The following is a 10,791-nucleotide window of genomic DNA, read 5'->3' as shown; positions in this document are numbered from 1 at the left end:
GCTACACCAAGGAGTATGGTGCCATGGTATTTATCGCAAGTCCTATCCCAAACCAACAAAGCCGATCAACTATTGCAAGTCGCAGCTCTGCCCAGGGAAAGTACGTCACCTGACCTGTGATTCGAAACACAACATCGAAGTGGGCCCTGAACTATCACTTGGAGCCGTTCAGAACTGGCTCTGGAAATCATTCAGTACGAATATCTGGAGAGAGCGGCACAACACAGAGAACGGCAGCAAATATCGAAAGCACATGGAACATAAAGTAAATAAAAATACAAATACAAAACAAAGCCCATGAACGAATATTTCCTCACAGGTGCTGGAATAAGATGAATCCAACTATTAACAATCCACGTTCCCCATTCACCCGCTCGCGGGGTATTTTCGGATCCATGGGATCCTTCGTCTTTACCGACCAGCAGCAGCAGCAGCCGGGGCTGCAGGTCCCCCCCGAAGGTTCCGCCGACAAGAATGGACTCAATGCGATGCCCTTCCTAGGCCAAATCCACACCAGTCCTCTGCTGTCCCGCCCAATGGGTCCAATAGGTCACGCTCACCCCCCCACCTTCCCTCCGATGGGGGATTCAGATGGGTAACTTACCCCCGGCATAACTTACCCCCGGCTCCCCTGCAGATTCAATGCTGCGCCACAGATGGCTTCGATGGGACCACCGCCCGTGTTGAGCTCCCTCTGGACAGGCGGCGCTTCTCCGGACAGCCGCGGAGACTACTACGACGACCCCCACGAAGAGTACTCCGACTGCCGCTACGAGGGCGACTACGAGGGCGACTACTCGATGCCCACCGAGGAGGACCAAGAGGAGGAGTCGTGCCCCTGACAGAGCCAGACCTGTCAGAGCCAGAGCGAGTTCAGCTCGATAGAGCGCACCGAGTCGGACTCGGAGTGGGAGGAGCTCTCCGACGGCCCTTTCCCCAAGGTCTCCCCGCTGGAGTCCCTCGGCGCAGTCGTGCTCTCCACAATGCAGCCGGAGCACCGTCAGCGCATGGTGGCCTTGTACCACCTCGTCTTGGAGACCGCTGTGGTCAATGTCGTGCTGCTGGTGCTGCAACTGCTGTGCTGCGCGGTGTTCTGGCTGGTCGAGAAGACCGTGGGCTTCAACGAAACCGTCGGCTCGAAGCGCCACCGATTGTGGAACAGCAAGTTCAAGCTGCGCACCATCCAGCGCCAGTTGCTGTGGCGCATGGCCAATGCCCGGGGTGACGAGACGCTCGTCTTCTTTGCCGTGCTCATGACCACGACCTGGCTGTTCTCCCTCAGCCTCATGGGATTCATCCTGTCCCTGGCGGCGCTCCTTAAGAAGACCGTCGAGCAGCTGGTGTTCCAGATACGCCTGCACCTCGTGCTCTAGGGGCAGCCATCGAGCAGAAAGCAGCAATCAGTATCCAATCACACACTGACACACTGACAATCACACAACACACACGGCCACACGCCCGACACTCCACCCCTCCCCTCAGAGATGTTTGCACTTCCATTTGGGCATCTATTTTCGTTGATGCTGGCATCGCAATACACGGAATCGTCTCTCCGTTTTTGGCCGCAATGAAAATAGATACCGAAATATTCGAAATTCAAAGTCAATTCCCACGAGAGAGAGCGAGACAGGCCTTTTGGTTTACGGCCTTTTTTTCTTCTGCCTTTGGCATCGCCCACTCCACTCTCTTTATTTTTCTTGCATTAAATTGGCAATAATATGAACTCGCCTTCTCTTTCTGCTTAGTAGTATTCCCCTGTCGCCGATAGCCCGCATCCTCTGCGTTCCAGAATCTGCGGAAGTTTCCAGCGGGGGCTACTGGCGTGCATCAGCCGTCGAGTAGATTGAATGGGAACGCTGCCAGCATATATGTACTATGTGTGTGTGTGCCCAACTAACGCAGGCAACTGCGTTCTAGAACGCACGAGCTGATTCAAGGGGTAAAGATATGTATCTTTGGCACACCGAAGTGCCGACACTCTTTCAATTCAAGCTTGTTCACAGCCCAGCGATTCGCAAATGCGGCCAATGAGTATGTGTTGTGAGTATATAACAGCCCATCCGATCCGATCAGGCGATTCATCAGTGAAGATTTTCTCTCCTTTCGCTTTTCTGCCTAGTGGGGTCCCAAGTGTGCGAAAAGCCACGAGGGCGTGAAACTCAAGAAAAGCATGAAGAAAATTTCGATTGAACCGGTGACTAGATCATGGTCTTCCTCGAGCGAACCGACTGCCTTTGTTCAACTGGGACGATGAGGTCTGAGCGTGTCCATCTCGGCCAGTGAGAACTTGCTCGTAGCGGGTCAGCAGATTGGTGCGGACAATGGCGCCGTTCAGTTCCGCCTGGGCCTTGATGGCCTGTGGGAAAAGAGAGGGGAGAAAACAGTTGGATAACGCCGAGGAAGAAAAGGAAATATAAACCCACCTGAGTGTTCAGGAGATTGAACAGCACAATTGTCATGAAGAACACAAAGAGCAGGAAATTCAGGTAAGTGTAGACGCTGTCAAACTTTGTCACCGGCATCAAATTCTCCCGTGACCATCACAATCGTCTTGATGAGCGCCTCGATGGGCACGGAGAATGTGTTGAAGTGACCATCATCTTCTCCCTCCTTTGCTGGCTCTGGCGTGCTGTCCTTCGGAGAGGAGGAATCCACCTGGGGCTTGCCAAACAGTATGTAGAAGCACAGACTAAACGTAAGCACAAGGATCGAGTAGAGAGCAAAGCTCATGATGAAGCTGCTGGAGACGGCGCGCAGCATGAGCATGTGCGTCGAAATTGAGAGTACTGGCAGGGAGCCAACCAGCAGGCAGAACTCCACGGACACCAGCAGAATGGTGAAGACGGCCAGTATGCGCTGCGTCTTCTTGTCGTAGCTGGCTTCCATGCAGGTTAGGATCGACAAGACAATGAGAGCCACCTCCATCAGGTGCGTGATGGACCTGAAGTACAGCAGCGGCGACATGGCAAGCTGTATGACCTCTCGGATCATGAGATACACAATCCCTATCCAAGAGAACAGGCCGAAGAGGGCAGTCAGGCCCGTGTGGTCGCTTTCGTGGAACTTAAGGAGCGTATGCGTGATAATGGAGGCAGTGAAGATAGAGTAAAGTAGAAAGTTCAGATAGAAGATCACCGAGAGGCGGTGCCACTTGAGGAAGAGGAAGAGAAAAAAGAGGAAGAGGATGTATGCGATTGGAGTCATCTCGTCCTCCAATTGGGAGGCCAATGCTCCGCTTGTCCGACTGCCCGGGCTCTCGCTGGCGTCTCATCAGATTCTTGTAGTTGATGATGATCTCGAAACTCTGGTCACCGGGCTTCTCCCCGTTCGTGGTGATGCAGGAATCGAAGTGCTCCTCCAGCACTTTCGGGTCCATCTCCTGTATGGGAAGATCTCCGAACGCGCTTCTCGCCCCGATGTACGCTCCCTGCCGTAGAAGCTCCTGTGCCACCTTTGTGTTGCGATACTTGACCGCATAGGAGAGTGGCACCAGGCCAGCCTTGTCCGCCTCATTGATGTCCACACGATCGCTCTCGAGCAGCAGCTGGAAGCAGCGCTGGTGGTCACTGAAGTCGTCCAGCGGCTGCTCACCCAGGCGACTGATAACCGCGTTCAGCAGCTTGGAATGCGATGGCTCAGCTCCAGCTTAGTGCCTGCCTCAATTTTTCTATTCTTCAGCACATGGTAGAGGGGTGTGAACTCGCCCTGATCCACCAAATTCGGAGAGGCTCCGTACTCGAGCAGCAGCTGAATGCAGGAGCCCACCTGAGAGGCATTCGATCGTCCTGGCGATTGGCCTGGGCACCGCTGTCCAGGGCAGTGTGGAATTCCCGTATGTCCCGATTAGCGAGGGCTGCGCTCAACTGGCCCTGCGGATCGATGAAACCGCAGTTGTTAGAGCTCATTCTGCTGTCTGCAAAGAGTCAAGTGAGAATGGGGAGGATGAGCTATGTCTATGTGGGCTTTCGTTAATCTTATCCAACCCACGCTTCGTATGAGTAACTTCTAATGCCGTTTCTATGAAAATGATGCCAGAACCCGCATTGTTAGAGCTCTGCAATGGAGGGAGGTCTGACCCAACAGACGGTTTCTGTACAGACCTTGAAATGGCCGAAACAAAAGCATGAGAGTGGAACGACCCCCGCAACAAACGGTATTTGACAACGCTTCATGCTACGATGATTTTCACACAAATGACTGTCTGTCCATGGAGCTGGCCATCAGCTGGAGGCAGAGCCACAGTCAGAGCCACAGTCACAGCCACATCCGCAGCCGAAAGCTACCCCACACATCAATATCAATTAGCAATCAATTGGTTACGCTTTATGCTTTGAATACTGTTCCGAATGGAGCTTTAGATAAAGCCCTGGGCAGTGCTGAAATCTTGCGATTTATAGGCGGCTCTTTTCGTAAATTTCAAGGCGGCTTCTTCTGTGGGATCTGATCCCTCCAGCCGTCAGCTCAACGTCTTCTCCGCTCTGTTGTGTTCTGTTTTGTTCTGTTCCGTTCTGTCTGCTGTCTGCTTTGATGCTTGAAATGTGTGAGCAATCGGCTAATCACACATGAGACCTGGCTAATTTGAATATTCCCCCACTGATTGTTTATCAATAGCCTACGAATTGGGAATCAGGAAACATCGTCTTCTATTTTGTAGGTAGCTCTTCGGCTAATGTTGCTTTAGTATGTACAGGCTGAAATATTCCACATTATACAGCTGAAAATCTTGTACAGGCTGGAAATATTCTACATTCTACAGCTGAAAATCTTGTACAGGCTTCTACAGCTGAAAATCTTGTACAGGCTGAAATATTCTACATTCTACAGCTGAAAATCTTGTACAGGCTGAAAATATTCTACATTCTACAGCTGAAAATACATTAATTATGTATAGTACATGTATAATACATACTACATAAAATAAATAAAATAAAAAACAAATTATTATTATTATTATTATTGTTATTATTATTAAAATTAAAATAATTATACTACATACTACAAAATATTTTCTAACGTCTTATTTAATAATTTAATTTTTTGGTCCATTATTTGGAGAGCCATGAACACTACAGTTGTAGCATAATATACTGGGTTTCTGTTGAAATCTTCTTTAAACGATACTTTCATTATGTTTATAAAAATTGTTGATAAATGCTTGCCACGTTCCTCGAAGGTATTGCTGTTCATGTTGTTAAAACATATTGGTTCGTTTCTAAATTCGAAATGTTTTTCAAACAGCGCGGTAATAAGTTCATTATTTCATTTTTAATGATTTCTTTAACTTTATCAGACATTAGGTAGTCGGGCAAGTTTTCTACCGACTTCGTAGGATACTCTTGTAATTTTCTTTCCTGTATTCCTTGATATACATATTTGACAACAACACATCCTCATGTATATCATTTTTTAGGATAACCTTTTTGAGGTGGGGCAGACCCCACAATATGTGAAATTTTCCCCTTACACTTTTGCACGGCATGAAATTTGCCAAGCAGTGGTCGGATCCAACTGCCAACAGTTGACTTGACAAGCCCCCACTCTCAACCTCCCTCAATACTAAATCGAGTCCTTCCTTGACCGCATTCCTGCCTAGTGCAGATGTTTTGGAAACGGGACAAATGTGGAAATACAAATAATGAATTTCATTCCCGTTAATTGGGATTGCAGCGACTGCAAGAATTTTCCATTTTTGTACCGGTCCTTTTTTTGCATATTGGTACCACGGCATGTGATACTCATCCATGTAAATGGAAAATTCTGAGTCGCTTAGTTTCTGTAAATTTACAGTCATGTTAATGCGTCCATTCATTATGTTTCCTTGCATTTTCAGTTCTTCCAATGCGTCCGTTACCAGATTTTCGGGGGCCTGTACCTTTGTGCAATTCATTGCTCGCTTGAAGGCGACCAATATCGTTGACCAGATCATCGTAACCGACGATACCTGGAGGAAGTAAAGTCTGATTCACCTGCTCCAATGTAATTGCCACAATCTACTCACCTTCAGTGTCGTCGTCGTCAACATCCATAGGCAATGTACTAACCAGCCGGTCCAGCGGTCCACACGGCAGATGTTCCTCTGCCTCTTTGTCCTGATACGGCTCGAACAGATTGAGTTCATTTATGTCCTCATCGAAACACGACAATTGCGACGGCTCCAACAGATTAAGTTCATTTATGTCCTCATCGAAACACGACAATTGCGACGGCTCGAACATATCTTCCTCTATGTCCTGATACGGCTCGAACAGATTGAGTATCTTTATGTCCTCATCGAAACACGACAATTTATGCATTTCTGAATCTATCTTTTTGTCCATCTTGGCGCGGTTCTTGGGTTACTCTTATTAACTTATTTCACTCTTTTCTCTATTTTTGTCGATCGTCGAATAACTCGCCTCAGACTTATCGCAGTATAATATCGCATAAAACCTATCGCAGTATCATATCGCAGTATAATATCGCATAAAACTAATTGCAGTATAATATCTCGATCGGTTAGGGTTAATATATGTTTCCTTACAATTATTTTATTTTTATTTTTATACATGTTAAAATCAGGAAACTAGACGCGGAATTATGTGATATTTATCGGTCCGTATCGTATAGCAACAAAATATCTGTAAACGTTCTTCCTTCTTGATCGTCGTATTCGAATAAATGTGTGTTGGCATATCGAGTACATTGGTATTTCTTATAATACTATCGATGAGTAAATACCAAAACCATACATGCCCCGTTATTTAAAACATAAAAAAAAACACAAAATTAGACAAAGATGTACATTAATTTGGGAGGTGTAAGAATTGACGGTGTGGACAGTGCCCTTGTTAATGTATTATGCGGGATATACTGGGACCATCTGCAAGGCCGGAAAGTGCAAAGCCCGAAAGCACAGGAAATTGCCAACATGACGTTGTCGTTCGGTGGGGCCCAAGTTTGCGACATAAGTGCAGCAGGAGTGATTAATTTGTACTTTTTTTTTCTGGACCATCAACGTAAGGGTAAGTAAATTAGTTACATTTATATTATATTCTTCTAATAATGTATTCCATTTAGCGGGGACGACGCACGCGAAGTATGCTGAGCCTGTTACTCCGGTGCAGAATATTTCTGTTCTGATGATCTCAGGATATTGAGGATATTGAGGATATTGACAATATGCACGGTGATACGGAGGAGTCGGCCACAACTCAGGATATTGAGAATATTGACAACAATATGCACGGTCATACGGAGGAGTCGGCCACAACTCACGATATTGAGGAGAATATTAACAACATTTTTGACAATATTCACAATATTTCTGATTATACAGGCAATGTTATGGAGTGTACTATGTCTGATGAAATATATGATTCGTCTGAGCCAATGCACCACGTGGAGAAGCAGGAGCAGGAGGTTCGGGAGGATCCGGACTTAAGTAAGTAAAAAAGTAAAATTAAAAAAAAATACATATAATATTTTCTAAATTCTCCAGACATGTTTACTGAAGACATTCTTAGTACTGAAAGTGGAAAGGACAATTTGAAAACACCGATTTCCCCTAAGGCTTCGCCCCCCGTGCATGGCTGCAAGTGCAAACTATGCGGCAAAATGATTGGAAGGTTGAACACCTTGGGAAACAACGTAATGAACCAACATTACACAGCAATAAGAGGTATGGTTTCAAGGAATTCGAAGACAATGCAAAAAATTGCTGCCGTTTTTAAGGAAAAAAAAGTGACCATGTTAAGACTATCAGAGGAAACTGGGGTGCCGGCCGAGTATTTGAAGGCGATAGTCATGTGCAGCGATGACTATAAAAAAATTGGGCTTGTGCAATGACACTTGCCAGCTGGCGGCCTCTTGGAAATTTTAAGCCTCGCTAAGCTTCTGGTCAACCGCCTGGCTGGTCTGCTTGAGCGCTCCATCGAATGGATTAACCTTCGCTCTGGATATACTGGATGCCCTTTTGGATTACAGGACTACCCTCTTTAGCCCCTTTGAATAGATAAACAAAGTGCATGTCCTACATGGATTACAGCCGTATAGCGCATCATAAAAGGTAAGAAATCAAGCCACAAATTGAATGCAGAACACAGCAAATGCTTAACCCATGACACCACCAAAAGGGGGAGAGGGAGTAGAGGGGGATGAGTGCCCCCTATTAATCCTAAGTGCTTCCTGTGATTTTATGTAAATTTGTACACGGGGAACAGAGGACTCCAAAGAGACCTCTCGAGCAGCAATTCAATGTACAAATGACAGGTTGGCTGTGACACAAAACAGCAGCTTAAGGAAGATGTAAAGCCAAGCAAAAATATACCCCCCCCCCCCCCTCCCACACTCTCCTTAACCCTTAACCCTTAACTCCTTAATCCCAGAATGGTAGCCAACATTTCGGCCACACCAAGGAGTATGGTGGCATGGTATTTATCGCAAGTCCTATCCCAAACCAAAAAAGCCGATCAACTATTGCAAGTCGCAGCTCTGCCCAGGGAAAGTACGTCACCTGACCTGTGATTCGAAACACTACATCGAAGTGGGCCCTGAACTATCACTTGGAGCCGTTCAGAACTGGCTCTGGAAATCATTCAGTACGAATATCTGCAGAGAGCGGCCCAACACAGAGAACGGCAGCAAATATCGAAAGCACAGGGAACATAAAGTAAATAAAAATACAAATACAAAACAAAGCCCATGAACGAATATTTCCTCACAGGTGCTGGAATAAGATGAATCCAACTATTAACAATCCACGTTCCCCATTCACCCGTTCGCGGTGTATTTGCGGATCCATGGGATCCTTCGTCTTTACCGACCAGCAGCAGCAGCCGGGGCTGCAGGTCCCCCCGAAGGTTCCGCCGACAAGAATGGACTCAATGCGATGCCCTTCCTAGGCCAAATCCACACCAGACCTCTGCTGTCCCGCCCAATGGGTCCAATAGGTCACGCTCACCCCCCACCTTCCCTCCGATGGGGATTCAGATGGGTGAGCGGCAGCAGCCCAGACTCCCCTTCCCCCCAGGACATAACTTACCCCGGCTCCAAGAAGATTCAATGCTGTGCCACAGATGTGGTCAAGGTCGTGCTGCTGGTGCTGCAACTGCTGTGCTGCGCGGTGTTCTGGCTGGTCGAGAAGACCGTGGGCTTCAACGAAACCGTCGGCCCGAAGCGCTACCGATTGTGGAACAGCAAGTTCAAGCTGCGCACCATCCAGCGCCAGTTGCTGTGGCGCATGGCCAATGCCCGGGGCGACGAGACGCTCGTCTTCTTTGCCGTGCTCATGACCACGCCCTGGCTGTTCTCCCTCAGCCTCCTGGGATTCATCCTGTCCCTGGCGGCGCTCCTGAAGAAGACCGTCGAGCAGCTGGTGTTCCAGATACGCCTGCACCTCGTGATCTAGGGGCAGCCATCGAGCAGAAAGCAGCAAGCAGTATCCAATCACACACTGACAGAAGACACACGGCCACACGCCCGACACTCCACCCCTCCCCTCAGAGATGTTTGCACTTCCATTTGGGCATCTATTTTCGTTGATGCTGGCATCGCAATACACGGAATCGTCTCTCCGTTTTTGGCCGCAATGAAAATAGATACCGAAATATTCGAAATTCAAAGTCAATTCCCACGAGAGAGCGAGACAGATGCCTTTGGCATCGCCCCCTCCACTCTTTATTTTTCTTCCATTAAATTGGCAATAATATGAACTCGCCTTCTCTTTCTGCTTAGTAGTATTCCCCTGTCGCCGATAGCCCGCAGCCTCTGCGTTCCAGAATCTGCGGAAGTTTCCAGCGGGGGCTACTGGCGTGCATCAGCCGTCGAGTAGATTGAATGGGAACGCTGCCAGCATATATGTACTATGTGTGTGTGTGCCCAACTAACGCAGACAACTGCGTTCTAGAATGAAATATTAATTCATTGGATACGCACACACAGATCCCCCTTCATCGCTCTCTGTTTCCCTCGGAGGGTGGCAGGGTACTGGGTGTCTACGCTGCTCGGCGCTGGCCTGTATCTAATCGCGCCTGCCTTGCTGTGTACCCACTGTAGATGCATATGTACATACAGTTGTTAATCAATGTCCGTTGATTGTCGCATCGTTGCTTGGAAGGGGAATCCCCCTAATATTAAAGCTGGGATCCTATGCCAGAGCAGAACGCAATACTTTTCATATCCCACCTTGGGTTTCCTTAACCAATCCCATAACTTTCGACATTGACAATGAGGCTTCATCAGCATTCGTTCGCTCACAGTCATTATCATAATGATGATAATGATAATAATGTGCATGTGTGTGGTGTGTGACTCTCGTTTATGACCTGAGCTCAAAAGTGCAATGCACGGCAGAAAAATCAACACGAGCTGATTCAAGGGGCAAAGGTCTTCCTCGAGCGAACCGACTGCCTTTGTTCAACTGGGACGATGAGGTCTGAGCGTGTCCATCTCGGCCAGTGAGAACTTGCTCGTAGCGGGTCAGCAGATTGGTGCGGACAATGGCGCCGTTCAGTTCCATCTGGGCCTTGATGACCTGTGGGAAAAGAGAGGGGAGAAAACAGTTGGATAAAGCCGAGGAAGAAAAGGAAATATAAACCCACCTGAGTATCGCTGACAGCCAGACCATTCAGGAGATTGAACAGCACAATGGTCATGAAGAAAACAAAGAGCAGGAAGATCAGGTAAGTGTAGACGCTGTCAAACTTTATGTCACCGGCATCAAACTCTCCCGTGAGCATCACAATCGTCTTGATGAGCGCCTCGATGGGCACGGAGAATGTGTTGAAGTGACCATCATCTTCTCCCTCCTTTGCT

General features: G+C 47.8%; 1 protein-coding gene across 2 annotated transcripts in view; it reads left to right on the top strand.

The window, feature by feature from the left end:
• Positions 1 to 449: 449 nt before the first annotated feature.
• LOC117192052 overlaps positions 450 to 10,791 on the top strand; it is an 84,810-nt gene continuing 74,468 nt past the window's right edge. Inside the window, exons 1-2 of one of the 2 annotated variants that reach the window (XR_004474177.1) lie at positions 450 to 595; positions 9,035 to 9,279. The gene's annotated coding sequence lies outside the window, so the exon portion shown is untranslated. Of the gene's footprint in view, positions 596 to 9,034; positions 9,280 to 10,791 lie in introns of those variants that run through there. The other variant, XM_033396769.1, reaches the window with a different exon arrangement.

Source organism: Drosophila miranda (assembly GCF_003369915.1).
Source record: "Drosophila miranda strain MSH22 chromosome Y unlocalized genomic scaffold, D.miranda_PacBio2.1 Contig_Y1_pilon, whole genome shotgun sequence".
Classification (NCBI taxonomy): Eukaryota; Metazoa; Arthropoda; class Insecta; order Diptera; family Drosophilidae; genus Drosophila; species Drosophila miranda.
Note: the sequence above shows the minus strand (reverse complement) of the source record. Positions and strands in the feature narration are given on the sequence as shown.